The sequence below is a fragment of the Phyllobates terribilis genome, unplaced genomic scaffold (assembly GCF_046119375.1).
Source record: "Phyllobates terribilis strain yellow unplaced genomic scaffold, ASM4611937v1 Scaffold_110__1_contigs__length_5578470, whole genome shotgun sequence".
Lineage (NCBI taxonomy): Eukaryota > Metazoa > Chordata > Amphibia > Anura > Dendrobatidae > Phyllobates > Phyllobates terribilis.
Window position 1 is genome coordinate 2482554 of NW_027362870.1, and position 23447 is coordinate 2506000.

At 45.8% G+C, this 23447-nt stretch overlaps 3 pseudogenes; all 3 read right to left on the reverse strand.

Moving 5' to 3' along the window:
- Positions 1–872: 872 nt before the first annotated feature.
- LOC141201393 (U2 spliceosomal RNA) lies at positions 873–974 on the reverse strand (annotated as a pseudogene).
- Positions 975–1852: 878 nt separating this feature from the next.
- LOC141201392 (U2 spliceosomal RNA) lies at positions 1853–1948 on the reverse strand (annotated as a pseudogene).
- Positions 1949–9237: 7289 nt separating this feature from the next.
- Positions 9238–9363, reverse strand: LOC141201391 (U2 spliceosomal RNA; annotated as a pseudogene).
- Positions 9364–23447: the final 14084 nt, after the last annotated feature.

A 23447-nucleotide genomic window follows, 5' to 3' on the forward strand; every position in this document is an offset into this window, starting at 1 on the left:
TGACTCCACGTTTGATCACTACAGAGGCGTCGTAGCAGCATCGCCCTGTGTGGAGGTGACGTGTGTAAAGGCAATAAATCGTGTCTGTCCACTCTGGCAAGTGCTATGAAGTCAATGAGGTTGGCATACTGACCCCAGAGGAAGTGGCAGCCGAAAAACTAAGTTTTTTTTTAATAATTTTATTAGCCTTTCCCTCTGTCTTCACCAATCAGCCCTCTGTATTGATGATCAGATCAAAGATGTAGACAGGGATTGTCTCACGCTGCATCTCCTTCCTGATTGTATCACTGAGAAGACAGAAGCTGCCCCATCCCATTCTCCAAGAAATGCAGAACCCAATGCATCTGCTGTCCGTGATCCGCTTATTGTCAGAGGACATCATTAGGGACTGCATTTTCTCATTGCTTAAGAAATTGTTGGGGGATCCTGCTAATTGCTGAATAATAAAACTGCAGCACCGCTCCATTTAAAGCAGTGTTTCCCAAACTCCAGTCCTCATGGCCCCCAACAGGTCAGGTTTTCAGGATTTCCTCAGTATTACACATGTGATGAAAGTATCATCAAGGAATCAGGAATTCTCTCACCTGTGCAATACTATGGAAATCCTGAAGACATGACCTGTGGGGGGCCGTGAGGACTGGAGTTTGGGAAACACTGATTTTAAAGGGACTGTCAGCACAGAATGACTGTTGAAACCAAGTACAAGCGCTCCGTGGATCACGGCGTGGGCCAATCCTTTATATACACCTTCCCACCTGCTTGTTTTACCTCTGTCTCCTTCCTTCTCTGGTTCTATGAAGCCAGAGCTGTCAATCAAAGAAGAGGAGGGTGTGGATAGAGGGAAAACAAGCAGGTGGGAAGATAGATAGATAGATAGATAACATTGCAATACAATATATTGGTAAAAGCAAAGCACATATACTAAATGAGAACAGATACTACACTTGATGTTAGCCAAAAGGTCGAAAAGCGATAACCTGAATTGGTTTTGGCCTATGACTGCACCCTGGCTTCAAGAAGGCACCCATTGTAGGGATAGGGACAAAGACTCCACTTAGGAGGACATGTTGTTCATCAATAGTCACCTTAAACCCCACAACTTTACTGCTTGTTGCAGCTGCAGCCCACACATGCATTTTTAATCTGCATGAGTCTGCCTATTTTCAAACATTCTCCCCTCCCCTCAATGTCCCATGCACCTGCAGACAAGGGGATGGGGAGATGATAACTAATTATTGAACAAACAAGCAGCGGTCCACCTTCTTCCTAGTCTGCAGGCTCCCTGCAGACTGTAGCTGACTGCAGCAGCACAGCCAGATAAAGGCCAGGAGCCCATTATGACACGTGCAATGATGTTCCATTCTTCCATTCTTGCATTATTCCATTGTTCCATTGTCCCATTCTCTTGCATTATTCCATTGTTTCATTCACTCATTACATCTATTGCAAGCAATCTATCTGCCTGGGTGAAAACCAATAGGATGCTCTGATTGACAGACATAGGTAGCACTTTAAAACAACATCTCAGACCAAACTTTTTTTTATCTTTTTTTCATCCACAGATAGAAAATTAAAGAAGTCAGTGCTCCACCAGAGGGAGCCAGCATTTCACTAAAGAAATCGTAACGGCCCCCACATTTTTTTTAAATGCGTGGTACTCAGCAACACCCAACTGATGGGACAGTTGAATTAAAAGAGTAGCAGCTGATAACAAGGCCACTGACTAGGTATATGGTGTATGTGCAACGGGGTAGCAAAGGACAAATGCATTATTGCAGCTTATCTCAGGAAGGAAGGGGTAGATAGATAGATAGATAGATAGATAGATAGATAGATAGATAGATAGATAACATTACATTACAATACAATATATTGGTAAAAGCAAAGCACATATACTAAATGAGAACAGATACTACACTTGATGTTAGCCAAAAGGCCAAGAAGAGATAACCTGAATTGGTTTTGGCCTATGACTGCACCCTGGCTTCAAGAATGCACCCATTGTAGGGATAGGGACAAAGACTCCCCTTAGGAGGACATGTTGTTCATCAATAGACACCTTAAAACCCACAACTTTACTGCTTGTTGCAGCTGCAGCCCACGCATGCATTTTTAATCTGCATGAGTCTGCCTATTTTCAAACATTCTCCCCTCCCCCCCAATGTCCCATGCACCTGCAGACAAGGGGATGGGGAGAGGATAACTAATTAGTGAACAAACAAGCAGCGGTCGACCTTCTTCCTAGTCTGCAGGCTCCCTGCAGACTGTAGCTGACTGCTGAAGCACAGCCAGATAAAGGCTAGGAGCCCATTATGACACGTGCAATGATGTTCCATTCTTGCATTCTAGCATTATTCCATTGTTCCATTGTCCCATTCTCTTGCATTATTCTATTGTTCCATTCACTCATTACATCTATTGCAAGCAATCTATCTGCCTGGGTGAAAACCAATAGGATGCTCTGATTGACAGACATAGGTAGCACTTTAAAACAACATCTCAGACCAAACTTTTTTTATCTTTTTTTCATCCATAGATAGAAAATTAAAGAAGTCAGTGCTCCACCAGAGGGAGCCAGCATTTCACTAAAGAAATCGTAACGGCCCCACATTTTTTTTAAATGCGTGGTACTCAGCAACACCCAACTGATGGGACAGTTGAATTAAAAGAGTAGCAGCTGATAACAAGGCCAATGATTAGGTATATGGTGTATGTGCAAAGGTGTAGCAAAGGACAAATGCATTATTGCAGCTTATCTCAGAAAGGAAGGGATAGAAAGATAGATAGATTGGATGGATGGATGGATGGATGGATGGATGGATGGAGGGGCATATACACCTACCCAGGATGGATGGATGAATGGAAAAGCATATACATCTACCCAGGATGGATGGCTGGAGGGGCATTTACACCTACCCAGGATGGATGGATGCAGGGGCATAAACACCTACCCAGGATGCATGGATGGATGCATGGGGCTGAAGGGGGGTCAGGCTGGACACATGGGGACATGGATGGACGCATGGGGCTGAAGGGGGGTCAGGCTGGACACGTGGGGACATGGATGGACGCATGGGGCTGAAGGGGGGGCAGGCTGGACACATGGGGACATGGATGGACGCATGGGACTGAAGGGGGGGCAGGATGGACATGAGGAGACCTGGATGGACGCATGGGGCTGAAGGGGGGGCAGGCTGGACACGTGGGGACCTGGATGGACGCATGGGGCTGAAGGGGGGGCAGGATGGACACGTGGGGACCTGGATGGACGCATGGGGCTGAAGGGGGGGCGGGCTGGACACGTGGGTACCTGGATGGATGCATGGGGCTGAAGGGGGGGCAGGCTGGACACGTGGCGACCTGGATGGACGCATGAGGCTGAAGGGGGGGCAGCCTGGACACGTGGGGACCTGGATGGACGCATGGGGCTGAAGGGGCGCAGGCTGGACACGTGGGGACCTGGATGGATGCATGGGGCTGAAGGGGGGGCAGGCTGGACACGTGGGGACCTGGATGGACACATGGGGCTGAAGGGGGGGCAGGCTGGACACGTGGGGGGACCTGGATGGATGCATGGAGGTGAAGGGGGGCAAGCTGGACACGTGGGGACCTGGATAGATATATGGGGTGGGGTGGGATGCATATATGGGGGGGCTAGGATGGATATATATATAAATCAAAACTGTTATATATATATGATATAGATATAGATATATATAGATATATGGGACAGAATGGATATATGAAGGGGGGCAGGCTGGACACATGGAGGCCAGGATGGATATATGGGAGGGGCATGGGTTGCAAAGGATGCTCACCAGAGGGATATATTCCTGAAAAGGAGTCAATCATAATCAGTGTCCCGGGATTACGGCTACAAAAATGAATTAAAGGGTTATTTCCATCTTCACAGATATTGTAAAAACCTGCACTTTTGCAATTTACTGCTTCTTGACATTTGCAGCCGTTCTTGAGATATTAAGACTTTTCTTTTGTTTACAGATCGTTGCCTAGGAGACCGACCACCGCTGCTGTCTCGATAGTAACCACTGTGCTGAAGTTGGCTGGGATTGGGAGGTAACAGCGCGCTCCAGCAAACCTGGCCCAGATTACTGATATAGCCATTATTTGATGCATCTACCTTAAAAGCCTTGATTTGCTCGGTGATGGCAGAACACATGAGAACTATGCGGCTTTCCTTCTTTTCCTCGTCCAGCGAATCCTTATCTTCAGACAGTGTCCGGTGTTGAGACGCCTTTTTCTTCTCCTCTTCTAATGTCTTCTGCTTCTGTTTCATCATCTTGTAGACCTCTCGGAAGAATTCGTCCACCTCGGCTTCCATGCTTTCTCCGTTCAGGTCAAGGAAAGCGCCGTCGATCCACCTGGAAGCGTGAGATTTTTCAAGACATATTTTGATAAATTTCATGTTTTTAGCTCATCTATTACTGTTTATTCTGCTTTTTTTCTCTTCTACATCTATGGCTATGGTTGTCCCATAAATAATGTTTAATCACCTATCCACAAGGTTGTTGATAAATGTCTGATCACTGGGAGTCTGACTGCTGCAGCCCCCAGCAGTTTTGAAAGCGGTGGTCCTAGATACAGCTTTGTGAATGAAGCATGTGTGCATCTATGGGAGTGATGGCTATGCATGCGCATGACTGCTCCCATAGACATGAATGGAGCACTGGCTATGCATGCGCACGATCACTCCATTCACACAGCAGACTTTGGAACCTCTGTCCTCAGGATTACTGGAGGACCCTGTGGTTAGAGCACCCCTACCGATCATACATTTATCTCCTATTTTGCAGAAGGGATTGTCCGACCTTGGGGTACAAGTCTACAGTCTATGTAACTGCAGACTTGTAAATCCTCACATTGCACGCACTGCGAGGATTTTCCGGTGTCGGGAACGGGCTGTTATGTGACCACAAGTATGTGATTTGCATACTTCAGACCACATTCCGACTAGACGTGTCTGGCTCCACTCAATGTGCTTGCATTGAGCAAGGCCGGATATGTCTAGTTGGGATGTGACCGTATATATGCAAATCACATACTTGCTGTCACACGCCTGTGCTCCCGATGCTGGAGAATCCTTATAACGCGCACAGTACACATGCTGTGAGGATTCACATGTCTGCAGTCACATGGAGTGACTGCAGACTTGTGCCCCAAGGCCGGACAGCCCTTTAATAATACATAATCCCCTTGTAATATATGCAAGACTTTTGGCGCTTGGTTATTTCCAGGACCGAAGAACAATGATGGGGACAGAACGATTGGTTATTAGATATACTTTGTCCCTATAACATTACAAGGGGTGAAGTGCTGTAGATAAAGATGATTTTTGCTGCCATAAATGATTCGTTCCCAACGAATTAGTGTTTTGCTTGTTCATAAGGGTGATTACAGGCACATTTACACGGGCTGATAATTGGGAATGATTATCAGCTTGCTTAAATGTACCATTTACTCTCCACTTCAGATCACGTATGGTGTTAATAAATAACGGCATGCCAAGAGTTAACTCAGAATTCCCCAATGGGGTGCGCATACTTTTTTTCAATTTTTTGCCATTTGTAAATCAGTGCAAAAAGTTTCTGGTAAGGTTCGATGTTGACTTTTGAAGAATCCAGCTGAGGGTATGTTGCAAGGTCCCATTTATACAGCGCTTCTTCTTTGTTAATATAAGCCACCGCCTCCTCTGCGTCTGCTATTCGCTTCTGTACAGTCCTCACATCTGTCACTTACTGAAACCAGGCACAATACACAGATAAGTAAAGGGTTAACCGGACTGCCTCCATTAAAGAAAATGAGTTAGACATTCACAAGTTACAGTATGAGACTGACTTCTCACCGGTGAACTTTACTTCTCGTTTGCAGAATACAGATTCCTATATGCTCCACTTTATAGACAGCTGATGTCAGAGGTGTAACTTTCAGGCCTTTCAGGTCTATTGGACACAAATCGTTTCAGGCCTATTGGACGCAACGCATTTCAGGCCTATTGGACGCAATGCATTTCAGGCCTATTGGACGCAATGCATTTCAGGCCTATTGGACGCAATGTATTTCAGGCCTATTGGACGCAACGATTTTCAGGCCTATTGGATGCAACGACTTTTAGGCCTATTGGATGCAACGCGTTTCAGGCCTATTGGACGCAACGCGTTTCAGGCCTATTGGAACAACTCGTTTCAGGCCTATTGGACGCAACGCGTTTCAGGCCTATTGGACGCAATGCGTTTCAGGCCTATTGAATGCAACGCGTTTCAGGCCTAGTGGACGCTTTCATACGCCAGTGCTCAGGTGTGACGACTGCCTCTGACCTGCCTTTGTTTGACTGCACTTCAGGTTAAGCACTAGGGACTGCCTCTATAAAGACTGTTCTGGCTGATAATGGTGGTCAGTCGGGTTTATGTTTTTTTCATAGTTTTTTTTTGCATAACAAAAATAATGCTGCAGTCAAGGGCGTAACTACAGTGCGTGCAGGGATTGCAGTCGCATCTGGAGCTAAGGGGGGCTCAAAAGGTCTCTTTGACTCATATGAGAAGATCACTACTATTAAAGACCTGCAATAGTTGGGGGCCCTAATGGAGATTTTGCATTGAAGCTTCAGGTTACACTATTGGCTGTAGTCTCAATATTCTTGATTCTTGCCTTTAAAAAGGGATAGAAACCCCCCAAAAGAAACAACATAAAAAAAGCCTAATGCAACTCCAAACCGGAGTTAGGGAGCATTTTATAACTACTTCCCAGGAACGCTCGTTTAAGGATAATTGTGCAGTATAAATAGGCTGCCAATCACCGACGAATGGCCAAACACTTGATCGTCGGGTGAAATAATCTTTTGTGTTGTACAAAAAAATTATCGTTCACGACAACCATGATGCGTTTTGGGTAAAAAGGATCTGTACAAATATGAAAAGAGTCTTAAAGTAATGAAAATAAGAAGAGGGAAAACTATAACACAGCCTGTGACTATCATACCTGCTGCATCATATCCAGCTTAGAGTACTCTGCAAATTCTTCCATCCGACGCAAAAGTTTCTCCAGTTCCAGCATAAGCTTCTCTCTTTTCCCCAGCAGCTCGCCCTCTCCTTTACGCTTGGCGTTTTCAATCAGCTTTTAGAAAGGAACAGTTATCAAAAAACGCTCCCAGAGCGCCCCGTTTAATTACCTGGACACTGCAGGGGGCTGCTGCTTCATTGGGGCTGGCACCCGAGACCCCATTTTCATCAAACACTGGGTTGATATTTTTTGGCCACAGTAACACTGTTGAGTTCAGGATGATATCTTCAGGTACAAATAAATGAACATCTAGAAGATAACTCATCCTCCGCTGACACTCCTAAAATGAAACAAATGAAACTCACTATGTATTAATGTATCTAGCATCTACAATCACAGGGGTTGCACCAATTATATTTTTTCCAAAAACTTAGGTTATAAAATTATACTGATGCTCCACAACTACAGTTCCCTCCATCGGTTTGTGTTCTTCCTGCTCTATGTGGACATGTGATTTCTGTAGCCAATCACTGGCTGGAGCAGGTTACCACCGTAGTCACTGATAGGCTGCAGCAATCACATGATCATGTTGGGGATCTCATCACTGAAATCTGGAGGGGGACTGGTAAGTATAGCTAGTATGACATGACCTATATATGGAAAAATACATATTAACCAGGACACAAGAAATATCGGAATAATCCTATATATTATGTTTTACACTAATTATACCCAGGGACGTAAGTACAGCAATTCGGGACTTTAGCTCTACCAGGCTTTTATTCTTCGCCTGCTCCACAAACGCAAACTCCTCTATTACATCTTCAGTAGTTTCAGGAGCCTTTAACGCTTGTTTCTTGATTTTCTCAAATTCCATGCAGATCCTAAGCAAAGCAAAGATTATTACACACAGGTGCATCTCACTAAATTAGAATATCATCAAAAAGTTAATTTATTTTAGTTCTTCAATACAAAAAGTGAAACTCCTATATCATATAGAGTCATTACAAACAGAGTGATCTATTTCAAGTGTTTATTTCTGTTAATGTTGATGATTATAGCTTACAGCCAATGAAAACACAAAAGTTATTATCTCAGTAAATTAGAATACTTTATAGCAACAGATTTAAAGGGTTTTGGCCACTGATTTTCCTTAAAGGGGATCAGTATCCCTGTATGTCTTTGTATATACTTGATAAAGACCTATAACAGGTCGAAACGTTATGTGATGGTGGAATAAACTTTGTCTTTTGGAATTCATCACTCTGGACTGAACGCGGTTTACTTACCTTTATCCCCCTTAACAGGATGTCTTATTCTTGTTGTTTAGTCCCAAGATTGAAAAGGGCAGCCCTCTTAAAGCCCTGCTGTTTGACTCCACGTTTGATCACTACAGAGGCGTCGTAGCAGCATCGCCCTGTGTGGAGGTGACGTGTGTAAAGGCAATAAAATCGTGTCTGCCCACTCTGGCAAGTGCTATGAAGTCAATGAGGTTGGCATACTGACCCCAGAGGAAGTGGCAGCCGAAACTAAGGTTTTTTTTTAATAATTTTATTAGCCTTTCCCTCTGTCTTCACCAATCAGCCCTCTGTATTGATGATCAGATCAAAGATGTAGACAGGGATTGTCTCACGCTGCATCTCCTTCCTGATTGTATCACTGAGAAGACAGAAGCTGCCCCATCCCATTCTCCAAGAAATGCAGAACCCAATGCATCTGCTGTCCGTGATCCGCTTATTGTCAGAGGACATCATTAGGGACTGCATTTTTTCATTGCTTAAGAAATTGTTGGGGGATCCTGCTAATTGCTGAATAATAAAACTGCAGCACCGCTCCATTTAAAGCAGTGTTTCCCAAACTCCAGTCCTCATGGCCCCCAACAGGTCAGGTTTTCAGGATTTCCTCAGTATCACACATGTGATGAAAGTATCATCAAGGAATCAGGAATTCTCTCACCTGTGCAATACTATGGAAATCCTGAAGACATGACCTGTGGGGGGCCGTGAGGACTGGAGTTTGGGAAACACTGATTTTAAAGGGACTGTCAGCACAGAATGACTGTTGAAACCAAGTACAAGCACTCTGTGGATCACGGCGTGGGCCAATCCTTTATATACACCTTCCCACCTGCTTGTTTTACCTCTGTCTCCTTCCTTCTCTGGTTCTATGAAGCCAGAGCTGTCAATCAAAGAAGAGGAGGGTGTGGATAGAGGGAAAACAAGCAGGTGGGAAGATAGATAGATAGATAGATAACATTGCAATACAATGTATTGGTAAAAGCAAAGCACATATACTAAATGAGAACAGATACTACACTTGATGTTAGCCAAAAGGCCGAGAAGCGATAACCTGAATTGGTTTTGGCCTATGACTGCACCCTGTCTTCAAGAAGGCACCCATTGTAGGGATAGGGACAAAGACTTCCCTTAGGAGGACATGTTGTTCATCAATAGTCACCTTAAAACCCACAACTTTACTGCTTGTTGCAGCTGCAGCCCACACATGCATTTTTAATCTGCATGAGTCTGCCTCTTTTCAAACATGCTCCCCTCCCCCCCCAATGTCCCATGTACCTGCAGACAAGGGGATGGGGAGAGGATAACTAATTAGTGAACAAACAAGCAGCGGTCCACCTTCTTCCTAGTCTGCAGGCTCCCTGCAGACTGTAGCTGACTGCAGAAGCACAGCCAGATAAAGGCCAGGAGCCCATTATGACACGTGCAATGATGTTCCATTCTTCCATTATTCCATTGTTCCATTGTCCCATTCTCTTGCATTATTCCATTGTTCCATTCACTCATTACATCTATTGCAAGCAATCTATCTGCCTGGGTGAAAACCAATAGGATGCTCTGATTGACAGACATAGCTAGCACTTTAAAACAACATCTCAGACCAAACTTTTTTTATCTTTTTTTCATCCACAGATAGAAAATTAAAGAAGTCAGTGCTCCACCAGAGGGAGCCAGCATTTCACTAAAGAAATCGTAATGGCCCCCACATTTTTTTTAAATGCGTGGTACTCAGCAACACCCAACTGATGGGACAGTTGAATTAAAAGAGTAGCAGCTGATAACAAGGCCACTGATTAGGTATATGGTGTATGTGCAAAGGTGTAGCAAAGGACAAATGCATTATTGCAGCTTATATCAGAAAGGAAGGGATAGAAAGATAGATAGATAGATAGATAGATAGATTGGATGGATGGAGGGGCATATACACCTACCCAGGATAGATGGATGGATGGATGGCGGGGCATATACACCTACCCAGGATGGATGGATGTATGGATAGAGGGGCATATACACCTACCGAGGATGGATGGATGAATGTAAAAGCATATACATCTACCCAGGATGGATGGCTGGAGGGGCATTTACACCTACCCAGGATGGATGGATGCAGGGGCATAAACACCTACCCAGGATGCATGGATGGACGCATGGGGCTGAAGGGGGGGCAGGCTGGACACGTGGGGACATGGATGGACGCATGGGGCTGAAGGGGGGGCAAGTTGGACACGTGGGGACATGGATGGACGCTTGGGGCTGAAGGGGGGCAGGCTGGACATGTGGGGACATGGATGGACGCATGGGGCTGAAGGGGGGGCAGGCTGAAAACGTGGGGACATGGATGGATGCATGGGGCTGAAGGGGGGGCAGGCTGGACACGTGGGGACATGGATGGACGCATGGGGCTGAAGGCGGGGCAGGCTGGACACGTGGGGACATGGATGGACACATGGGGCTGAAGGGGGCAGGCTGGACACGTGGGGAGATGGATGGACGCATGGGGCTGAAGGGAGCAGGCTGGACTCGTGGGGACATGGATGGACGCATGGGTTGAAGGGGGGGCAGGCTGGACACGTGGGGACATGGATGGACGCATGGGGCTGAAGGGGGGGCAAGCTGGACACGTGGGGATATGGATGGATGCATGGGGCTGAAGGGGGGCAGGCTGGACACGTGGGAACCTGGATAGACGCATGGGGCTGAAGGGAGGGCAGGTTGGACAATTGGGGACATGGATGGACGCATGGGGCTGAAGGGGGGGCGGGCTGGACACGTGGGGACATGGATGGACGCATGGGGCTGAAGGGGGGGCAGGCTGAACATGTGGGGACATGGATGGACGCATGGGGCTGAAGGGGGGCAGGCTGGACACGTAGAGACGGATGGACGTATGGGGCTGAAGGGAGCAGGCTGGACTCGTGGGGACATGGATGGACGCATGGGGCTGAAGGGGGGGCAGGCTGGACACATGGTGACATGGATGGACACATGGGTCTGAAGGGGGGGCAGGCAGGACACGTAGAGACGGATGGACGTATGGGGCTGAAGGGAGCAGGCTGGACTCGTGGGGACATGGATGGACGCATGGGGCTGAAGGGGGGGCAGGCCTGGACACATGGGGACATGGATGGACCCATGGGGCTGAAGGGGGGTCAGGCTGGACACGTGGGGACATGGATCGTCGCATGGGGCTGAAGGGGGGCAGGCTGGACACATGGGGACCTGGATTGATGCATGGGGCTGAAGGGGGGGCAGGCTGGACACGTGGGGACCTGGATGGACGCATGGGGCTGAAGGGGGAGCAGGATGGACACGTGGGTACCTGGATGGACGCATGGGGTGAAGGGGGGGCAGGCTGGACACGTGGGGACAAGGATGGACGCATGGGGCTGAAGGGAGGTCAGGCTGGACACGTAGGGACATGGATGGATGCATGGGGCTGAAGGGGGGGCAGGCTGGACACGTGGGGACCTGGATAGATGCATGGGGCTGAAGGGGGGGCAGGCTGGACACGTGGGGACCTGGATGGACACATGGGGCTGAAGGGGGGGCAGGCTGGACACGTGGGGACCTGGATGGACGCATGGGGCTGAAGGGGGGGCAGGCTGGACACGTGGGGACCTGGATGGACGCATGGGGCTGAAGGGGGGGCAGGCTGGACACGTGGGGACCTGGATGGATGCATGGGGCTGAAGGGGGACAGGCTGGACACGTGGGGACCTGGATGGACGCATGGGGCTGAAGGGGGGGCAGGATGGACACGTGGGGACCTGGATGGACGCATGGGGCTGAAGGGGGGGCAGGCTGGACACGTGGGGACCTGGATGGACGCATGGAGGTGAAGGGGGGCAAGCTGGACACGTGGGGACCTGGATGAACGCATGGAGATGAAGGGGGGCAAGCTGGACACGTGGGGACCTGGATAGATATATGGGGTGGGGTGGGATGCATATATGGGGGGGCTAGGATGGATATATATAAATCAAAACTGTTAGATATATATATATATATATATTTATATATATATATGATATAGATATATGGGACAGAATGGATATATGAAGGGGGGCAGGCTGGACACATGGAGGCCAGGATGGATATATGGGAGGGGCATAGGTTGCAAAGGATGCTCACCAGAGGGATATATTCCTGAAAAGGAGTCAATCATAATCAGTGTCCCGGGATTACGGCTACAAAAATGAATTAAAGGGTTACTCCCATCTTCATAGATATTGTAAAAACCTGCACTTTTGCAATTTACTGCTTCTTGACATTTGCAGCCGTTCTTGAGATATTAAGACTTTTCTTTTGTTTACAGATCGTTGCCTAGGAGACCGACCACCGCTGCTGTCTCGATAGTAACCACTGTGCTGAAGTTGGCTGGGATTGGGAGGTAACAGCGCGCTCCAGCAAACCTGGCCCAGATTACTGATATATCCATTATTTGATGCGTCTACCTTAAAAGCCTTGATTTGCTCGGTGATGGCAGAACACATGAGAACTATGCGGCTTTCTTTCTTTTCCTCGTCCACCGAATCCTTATCTTCAGACAGTGTCCGGTGTTGAGCCGCCTTTTTCTTCTCCTCTTCTAACGTCTTCTGCTGAAATAGTTTCATCATCTTGTAGACCTCTCGGAAGAATTCGTCCACCTCGGCTTCCATGCTTTCTCCGTTCAGGTCAAGGAAAGTGCCGTCGCTCCACCTGGAAGCGTGAGATTTTTCAAGACATATTTTGATAAATTTCATGTTTTTAGCTCATCTATTACTGTTTATTCTGCTTTTTTTTCTCTTCTACATCTATGGCTATGGTTGTCCCATAAATAATGTTTAATCACCTATCCACAAGGTTGTTGATAAATGTCTGATCACTGGGAGTCCGACTGCTGCAGCCCCCAGCAGTTTTGAAAGCGGTGGTCCTAGATACAGCTTTGTGAATGAAGCATGTGTGCATCTATGGGAGTGATGGTTACGCATGCGCATGACTGCTCCCATAGACATGAATGGAGCGCTGGCTATGCATGCGCACGATCACTCCATTCACACAGCAGACTTTGGAACCTCTGTCCTCAGTATTAGAGCATCCCTACCGATCATACATTTATCTCCTATTTTGCAGAAGGGATTGTCTGGCTTTGGGGTACAAGTCTACAGTCTATGTAACTGCAGACTTGTAAATCCTCACATTGCACGCACTGCGAGGATTTTCCGGTGCCGGGAACGGGCTGTTATGTGACCACAAGTATGTGATTTGCATACTTCTGACCACATTCCGACTAGACGTGTCTGGCTCCACTCAATGTGCTTGCATTGAGCAAGGCCGGATATGTCTAGTTGGGATGTGACCGTATATATGCAAATCACATATTTGCTGTCACAGGCCTGTGCTCCCGATGCTGGAGAATCCTTATTACGCGCACAGTACACATGCTGTGAGGATTCACATGACTGCAGTCACATGGAGTGACTGCAGACTTGTGCCCCAAGGCCGGACAGGCCTTTAATAACACATAATCCCCTTGTAATATATGCAAGACTTTTGGCGCTTGGTTAATTCCAGGACCGAAGAACAGTGATGGGGACAGAACGATTGGTTATTAGATATACTTTGTCCCTATAACATTACAAGGGGCGAAGTGCTGTAGATAAAGATGATTTTTTGCTGCCATAAATGATTAGTTCCCAACGAATTAGTGTTTTGCTTGTTCATCGGGTGATTACAGGCACATTTACACGGGCTGATAATTGGGAATGATTATCAGCTTGTTTAAATGCGCCATTTACTCTCCACTTAAGATCACGTATGGTGTTAATAAATAATGGCATGCCAAGAGTTAACTCAGAATTCCCCAATGGGGTGCACATACTTTTTTTCAGTTTTTTGCCATTTGTAAATCAGTGCAAAAAGTTTCTGGTAAGGTTCAATGTTGACTTTTGAAGAATCCAGCTGAGGGTATGTTGTAAGGTCCCATTTATACAGTGCTTCTTCTTTGTTAATATAAGCCACCGCCTCCTCTGCGTCTGCTATTCGCTTCTGTACAGTCCTCACATCTGTCACTTACTGAAACCAGGCACAATAAACACAGATAAGTAAAGGGTTAACCGGACTGCCTCCATTAAAGAAAATGAGTTAGACATTCACAAGTTACAGTATGAGACTGACTTCTCACCGGTGAACTTTACTTCTCGTTTGCAGAATACAGACTCCTATATGCGCCACTTTATAGACAGCTGATGTCAGAGGTGTAACTTTCAGGCCTTTCAGGCCTATTGGACGCAACGCGTTTCAGGCCTATTGGACGCAGCGCGTTTCAGACCTATTGGAAGCAATGTTTTTCAGGCCTATTGGACGCAACGCGTTTCAGGCCTATTGGACGCAACACGCTTCAGGCCTATTGGACGCAACGCGTTTCAGGCCTATTGGACGCAATGCGTTTCAGGCCTATTGGACGCAACGCGTTTCAGGCCTATTGGACGCAACACATTTCAGGCCTAGTGGATGCTTTCATACGCCAGTGCTCAGGTGTGACGACTGCCTCTGACCTGCCTTTGTTTGACTGCACTTCAGGTTAAGCACTAGGGACTGCCTCTATAAAGACTGTTCTGGCTGATAATGGTGGTCAGTCGGGTTTATGTTTTTTTCATAGTTTTTTTTGTATAGAAAAAATAATGCTGCAGTCAAGGGCGTAACTACAGTGCGTGCAGGGGTTGCAGTCACATCTGGAGCTAAGGGGGGCTCAAAAGGTCTCTTTGACTCATATGAGAAGATCACTACTATTAAAGACCTGCAATAGTTGGGGGCCCTAATGGAGATTTTGCATTGAAGCTTCAGGTTACACTATTGGCTGTAGTCTCAATATTTTTGATTCTTGCCTTTAAAAAGGGATAGAACCCCCCCAAAAGAAATAACATAAAAAAAGCCTAATGCAACTCCAAACCAGAGTTGGGGAGCATTTTATAACTACTTCCCAGGAACGCTCGTTTAAGGATAATTGTGCAGTATAAATAGGCTGCCAATCACCGACGAATGGCCAAACACTTGATCGTTGGGTGAAATGATCTTTTGTGTTGCACAAAAAAATTATCGTTCACGACAACCATGATGCGTTTTGGGTAAAAAGAATCTGTACAAATATGAAAAGAGTCTTAAAGTAATGAAAATAAGAAGAGGGAAAACTATAACACAGCCTGTGACTATCATACCTGCTGCATCATATCCAGCTCAGAGTACTCTGCAAATTCTTCCATCCGACGCAAAAGTTTCTCCAGTTCCAGCATAAGCTTCTCTCTTTTCCCCAGCAGCTCACCCTCTCCTTTACACTTGGCGTTTTCAATCAGCTTTTAGAAAGGAACAGTTATCAAAAAACGCTCCCAGAGCACCCCGTTTAATTACCTGGACACTGCAGGGGGCTGCTGCTTCATTGGGGCTGGCACCCGAGACCCCATTTTCAGAAATGAGCCCACATACCTGGCCATTTTCATCAAACACTGGGTTGATATTTTTTGGCCACAGTAACACTGTTGAGTTCAGGATGATATCTTCAGGTACAAATAAATGAACATCTAGAAGATAACTCATCCTCCGCTGACACTCCTAAAATTAAAAAAATGAAACTCACTATGTATTAATGTATCTAGCATCTACAATCACAGGGGTTGCACCAATTATATTTTTTCCAAAAACTTAGGTTATAAAATTATACTGATGCTCCACAACTACAGTTCCCTCCATCAGTTTGTGTTCTTCCTGCTCTATGTGGACATGTGATTTCTGTAGCCAATCACTGGCTGTAGCAGGTTACCACCGTAGTCACTGATAGGCTGCAGCAATCACATGATCATGTTGGGGATCTGATCACTGAAACCTGGAGGGGGACTGGTAAGTATAGCTAGTATGACATGACCTATATATGGAAAAATATATATTAACCAGGACACAAGAAATATCGGAATAATCCTATATATTATGTTTTACACTAATTATACCCAGGGACCTACTGTATGTACAGCAATTCGGGACTTTAGCTCTACCAGGCTTTTATTCTTCGCCTGCTCCACAAGCGCAATCTCCTCTATTACATCTTCAGTAGTTTCAGGAGCCTTTAACGCTTGTTCCTTGATTTTCTCAAATTCCATGAAGATCCTAAGCGAAGCAAAGATTATTACACACAGGGGCATCTCACTAAATTAGAATATCATCAAAAAGTTACTTTATTTCAGTTTTCAATACAAAAATTGAAACTCCTATATCATATAGAGTCATTACAAACAGAGTGATCTATTTCAAGTGTTTATTTCTGTTAATGTTGATGATTATGGCTTACAGCCAATGAAAACACAAAAGTCATTATCTCAGTAAATTAGAATACTTTATAACAACAGATTGAAAAATGTTTTTAAAATCTGAAATGTCCTACTGAAATGTATGTTCAGTAAATGCACTCAGTACTTGGTCGGGGCTCCTTTTGCATCAATTACTGCATCAATGCGGCAATGTGGCATGGAGGGATCAGCCTGTGGCACTGCTGAGGGGTTATGGAAGCCCAGGTGGCTTTGATAGCAGCCTTCAGCTCGTCTGCATTGTTGTGTCTGGGGTCTCTCATCTTCCTCTTGACAATACCCCATAGATTCTCTATAATAGATTCTCTATGGGGTTAAGGTCAGGCGAGTTTGCTGCCAATCAAGCACAGTGATACTGTTGTGTGTAAACCAGGTATTGGTACTTTTGGCAGTGTGGACAGGGGCCAAGTCCTGCTGGAGAATGACATTTCCATCTCCAAAAAGCAGAGGGAAGCATGAAGTGCTCTAAAATTTCCTGGTAGACGGCTGCGCTGACTTTGGTCTTGATAAAACACAGTGGACCTACACCAGCAGATGACATGGCTCCCCAAACCATCACTGATGGTGGAAACTTCACACTAGACCTCAAGCAGCTTGGATTGTGGCCTCTCCCCTCTTCCTCCAGACTCTGAGACCTTGTGGAGTGTGTCAATGACTCCCTTCTGGACATCTGTCAAGTCACCAGTCTTCCCAATAATTGTGGAGCCTACTGAAACAGACTAAGGGACCTTTTTAAAAGCTTAGGAAGCCTTTGCAGGTGTATTTGTTAATTATTTTAATTTACTGAGATAATGACTTTTGTGTTTTCATTGGCTGTAAGCCATAATCATCAACATTAACAGAAATAAACACGTGAAATAGATCCCTCTGTGTGTAATGACTCTATATAATATATGAATTTAAATTTTTGTATTGAAGAACTGAAATAAATTTACTTTTTGATGATATTCTAATTTAGTGAGATGCACCTGTATATTATATACTGGAATGTGATGATATTTTATGGTAAAGTAATGTGAGATTCTTAACTTTTACTGTAGCGTCAGCATCTATAACTCACTGTATGAAATCATAGCAGAAGTAGCACTTGACCTCGACCCCAAGGGCCACTGAACGGCACATGGCAGGTAGAGGCCCATTACAGATTATTTTTTTCTATTGTGAAACCTCCTTGAATCCAGGATTTTACTCACTCTTCATTCTCCAATCTGTGATTTGTCACCAGTCTATCTAGTAATATATTTCCAAAGCTTTTTGCTTTGTCAGCCAGGCCTTGCTTTAAGTCATCGTAGTCGAGGTGTACCATGATGAAGTAAGCGCGGGTGGGCAGTCCCATGATATCTCTGGCCAGGGTGTGAAATTGTTCTATAAACTGGAATACAAATATAAATCAGTCTCGTTTACCCTTGAGATTTCTGATTTGACCCTCAATTATTATCGGACACGTTGCACCCCTCGCTCTGTAGGACTTAGGACAGTATTGATTCTAATGGGAATGGTAAGAAAATGATTCCTGCAACTTAGTCCTCGTTGCTGCGTCCACCCGACTACAGCTGTGATCAGCTTATTGTCAAGGGACCCTTCAAACGAACCAAAGGGGGTCCCCGTAAAGTGAACCTGTCAGGTCCTTCAGGCATGCCAAATTCCTGCATTGACATCCACGGTATATATCTGGCAAAAATGTTTCTACCTTAAAAGACTAAACTTTTTATGTGCCGGCTGTCATATGCAAATTGGGCATGTGAAATTAAGTATTATACACCTGTCTTGGGTATCCGAGCTCTGCTTCCTTCACTTCGGTCTGCTGCCCCGTGTTGTGCTCCACGTCAGGTTTTACAGGTTGTCCTGTGTAGCTCAGTGACATAATCTCCTAAATCCTATTTATGGACCATTAGGACACACACCTGGGTCTTAGGATTGAGTTTTTAGACTTTTGTTTGGTGTGCTCCACCTTCTGCGTTAACTTTCTTCCATTCCTACTGGGTTACGCTACATCCATCCTGCAGCTCCCAAGATTCCTCAGTGCCAATTCCTTGCTGCTCATGTGCCTTCCTGCTTGCCACACCAACACCCGGGGTCCGCATGCCCACCCGGACCCGAGACTTAGAAGATCCACCTCGCCAGGTGAGACTAAGATGCCATGATTTGGGTGTGATCACAGCATCTGAGGTGGGATTTGTTTGTGGGAAGGGACGTCCCGCTGGACTAGTCCTAGATAACTTGCATATGGTGAACGGCGCATAAGCAGTCGATTTTTACTAGAAACATCAAAGCCAGTGTTGCTGTGCAGGGATGAGTCAATTTAATGACGGTTCGAGATAATATGCAAGAAGGTCCAATATGTAAAAAAAAAAAAAAAAACACATTATGATCACACATACGTACCTCTGTGTATTCATCAAAACTGTGCTCCTCGGATAAGAAAGTTTCTACTTTCTCCGCGGCTGAACCATCCACCAGCCAGCTGAAGCTTTCAACTATCAAATAATATAACACAGAATTTATAGTTGTATCTAGACTCATCTTAATATCGGGCGGAGAAAACTTTCAAAGAGGATTATACAGCTGATCGGACATGGATTTTTGAAAGCAAGTTCTCTGGCTTCATCAGGTCTAAGAGATCAATTTGATAGTCTACATTTATATGGTGAAATCTAGAGACAGATCCTCTTTGAAGTGCTTGTTAGACCAATGATATATAGTATTTCTGCATGATAATGTCTGATAGATGAGGATCACACCTCTGGGAACCCCTAACACTGAGTTCAATGGCTTTTGGAAAGGTATCAGGATCAAAGCGTCCACAGGAAGATCACGCTGCAAGCGCCGGCAGGAGATTTCTGATTGTGATTGTTCCATCCCTTTAATACTAGATTCACGTCCAGCTTCCCATATGTTCCATCCCTTTAATACTTACGATTCACGTACAGCTTACTGTATGTACCATTCTTTTAATTATTCACGGCCAGCTTACCATATGTACCATCCCTTTAATGATTCGCGGCCAGCTTACCGTATGTACCATCCCTGTAATGACTCATGTCCAGCTTACCATATGTACCATCCTTTTAATGACTCACATCCTGCTTTACTTATGTACCATCCCTTTAATGACTCATGTCCAGCTTACCGTATGTACCATCCCTTTAATGACTCATGTCCAGCTTTCCGTATGTACCATCCCTTTAATGATTCACGTCCCGCTTACCGTAGGTTTGGAAATGCCTGAATGGCTGGTGTAGATTGTGGCGGACGGCCTCCTTCAGCTTCAGCGCGGCAGAATCAAAGATGTAATCAGGGAGTTTGGCCTCGATGATCTGAACCGTATTACTAGCAGAAAGCTACGGCTGCACCGTCTGAATGTTCTGGACAAAGAAGAACGTTCTATAAAGTGACATGAATACTGCAGAAGTCTCTAATATAAACCCCCTGAACATCCACCTATTTTGATATAAATAAATCAAAAACTCCATACAAAGCTCCATATCCTCAGCATAGACATGAAATAAAAGCTGCCATGCTGTGTATCCTCAGTGGCCACTAAAGGGAGCTTAAAGGGCATCTGTCACCCCAAAAATTCAGATTTAACCACTTATACATTTAAACCGCACCTGTCAGCAGGATTGAGCTCAGTAAAACACATAGATTGTCAGGTGGGTGCCACTACACTGATTAAAATGATACCTTAGTTGATTAAATCCGTCCTGTGGTTCTTGTGTAACCTTTACTTTCAGTTTGGAGATAATGATATGCTCGCGCTCTGGGGCGGCCTGTGGGGGGCGCTCTATCTGGTGCTCTGCTTACATATTCATCTGTATGCTCTTATGACAGCTTACTGTGCCTTCACTGACCTGCCTCCTATTTTACATAATGCATCTAGTAGTGCGGGGCTAGGTAAAATAGGAGGCAGGTCAGTGGACGATCAGTGAGCTGTCATAAGAGCATACACATGAATATGTAAGCAGAGCACCAGATAGAGTGCCCCCACACGCCGCCCCGGAGCATAAGCGTATCATTATTTCCAAACTGAAAGTAAAGATTACACAAGAACCACAGGACGAGTTTCATCAACTAAGGTATCATTTTACTCTGTGTAATGTCGCCCTCCTGACAGTGTATGTGGTTTACTGAGCACACTCCTGCTGACAGGTGCACTTTAATAGGGGACTGGAGTGGAGAGCCATCCCTTCATGGGGGCCCACCGGAGGATTCTCCAGTTCTCCTGTTGGCCAGTCCGAGCCTGTAAAAGTGTTCATGCTATCCAACTCTTCTACTTATAATTCTCATATATTTTTGCAATGAGTATTACAAAGTCAATATACTCATTATCCTATCCCTGCATGGAGGCCCACCGGAGGATACTGCTGCGGACGCTCATATACTAGGTGACAGCCAATAGCAATTGTAAATCAGCCAGTACAATATTTTTTTTGCTGTGATATTCCAAAATGGTGGCAGCAAATTTCAAATTTTTTTTACTGCAGTTTTTACCTGTGAGCCACACATGTACCTACTATAAAAAGTAAGTTGTCAGCATTGAAAAAAAATCCTGATACCTGAAGGGTCTTGGAGATCCGAGTTAATATAAATAGTACAACTTCTTCTACGTCCTGGAAGCTTGGATAGAAATCCATTTTTTTTAATTCAAATGTAAGTTGCATTTTGAAGATTGGTAAAAATTGCAGGTCTATCAGGTCAAATAAATGGACATAAGTTTCTACAGTTTTCTGCAGAAGGTCTCTCACCTGTGGGGGGACAAATCAGCAAGTATATATTAGTGCTTATAAGGAGAAAAAATACATGACTACGAGAGTGGTGCAGAAAACAGGGAGACGGACTGGGCCATAAGAGAAGAAAGCTGAGTGACAACATTTACTGTGGGTGGGAAATCCTTAATCCCTTCAGGACCGGATCATTTTTTGTTTTGCATTTTTTCCTTCCCTTCTTCAAAAAGCCATACATTTTTTAATTTTTCCATTGATATAGCTGCAAGAGGCTATGTAATGTGCTGTAGCTTAAACCCTTCCCAACATATGACATACTGTTATGCCATGTTCCTGTAGATGTGCAAAATTTGGACCTGGGCCCCCACCAGCATATTGGTCAGATGTATGGGCCCTTGTAGCGTTCCAGATCCGATAATGATGCGCGTGTTCGTCCCTGCCTTGGATGTTTCCCATCGTAGTCCCATCCTATAATAATGTCTCTCATTCTAGGCCCCTTCCTGGTATAATGTTCCCCATCCTGCGCCCCTTCCTGTTATAATATCCCCTATCCTGGGCCTCTTCCTGTTATAATATCCACCTTCTGTGTATAATACCCCCCATCCTGAGCCCCTTTCAGCAATAACGTCCCAATCCTGGGCTCCTTCCTGGTATAATGTCCTTGGTCTTGGGCCTCTTACTGTAATAATGTCCCCCATCCTGGCCCCTTCCTGTAACAATGTCCCCCATCCTGGTATAATGTTCCACATCCTATAACATTGTCCCCCATGCTGGTACAATGTCCCCCATCCTATAACAATGTCCTGCATTCTGGTATCCTGCCCCCCATCCTAGGCCCCATTCTAGTATAATGACCTCCATCCTTGTGCCCTTCCTGGTGTAATGTCCTTCATCCTGGCCCATGCCATGGTATAATGACCCCCATTCTGGTTTAATGCTCCCTATCCTGGGCCGCTTCCTTGTACAATGCCCCCCCATCCTGAACCCCTGCCTTGTATAATGCTCCCCATCCTAAGCCCCTTCCTTGTAAAATGCTCCCCATCATGCGCCCCTTCCTTGTATAATGCTCCCCATCATGCGCCCCTTCCTTGTATAGTGCTCCCCATCCTGCGCCCCTTCCTTGTGCAATGCTCCCCATCCTGCGCCCCTTCCTTGTATAATGCTCCCCATGTTACGCCCCTTCCTTGTGTAATGCTCCCCATACAGCGCCCCTTCCCTGTATAATGCTCCCCATCCTGTGCCCCTTCCTTGTATAGTGCTCCCCATCCTGCGCCCCTTCCTTGTATAATGCTCCCCACCCTGCACCCCTTCCTTGTATAATGCTCCCCATCTTACGCCCCTTCCTTGTGTAATGCTCCCCATACTGCGCTCCTTCCTTGTGTAATGCTCCTCATCCTAGGCTACTTCCTTGTATAATGTTCCCCATCCTGGGAACCTTCCTTGTCTAATTTCCCCCATCCTGGGCACCTTCCTTGTATTATGCTCCCCATCCTGGGACCCTTCCTTGTCTAATTCCCCCCATCCTGGGCCCTTTCCTTGTATAATGCTCCCTATCCTGGGCCCCTTCATTATATAATGCGCCCCATCCTGGGCCCCTTCCTTGTCTAATTCTCCCCACCCTAAGCCCCTTCCTTGTATAATGCTCCACATCCTTGGCCCTTTCCTAGTATAATGTTCTGTCGTTCTTTTCCAATACATTAAATAAACAAAAATAAATGATTCTTCTTACCTTCCTCCGCTCCCACGACATGCGGCGTCTTCTTCTGTAGCTGATTTCAGTGTGCCGGTAGAGGCAGCGCATGACGTCACTTCCATGCGTCGCTCGTGACTGTCACGCCGACATCAGCTACCGGCCTTTGATTGGCTGGCGGCATGCATTGCAGCTCAGGGACCCGGCATGTTCCTGCGCAGCAATATACTTCAGCCGGATGTGCGTCCTCAGACTGTGGAAGTACCATACATATATGAGATGGGAATACCACTCTGAGTCTATGTTTGATCCAGAGATACAATAATGAACATGAATCCTTATATATCACGGATCTCGCAGCCGCCTTTACCTGGTTGGACATAAGTGT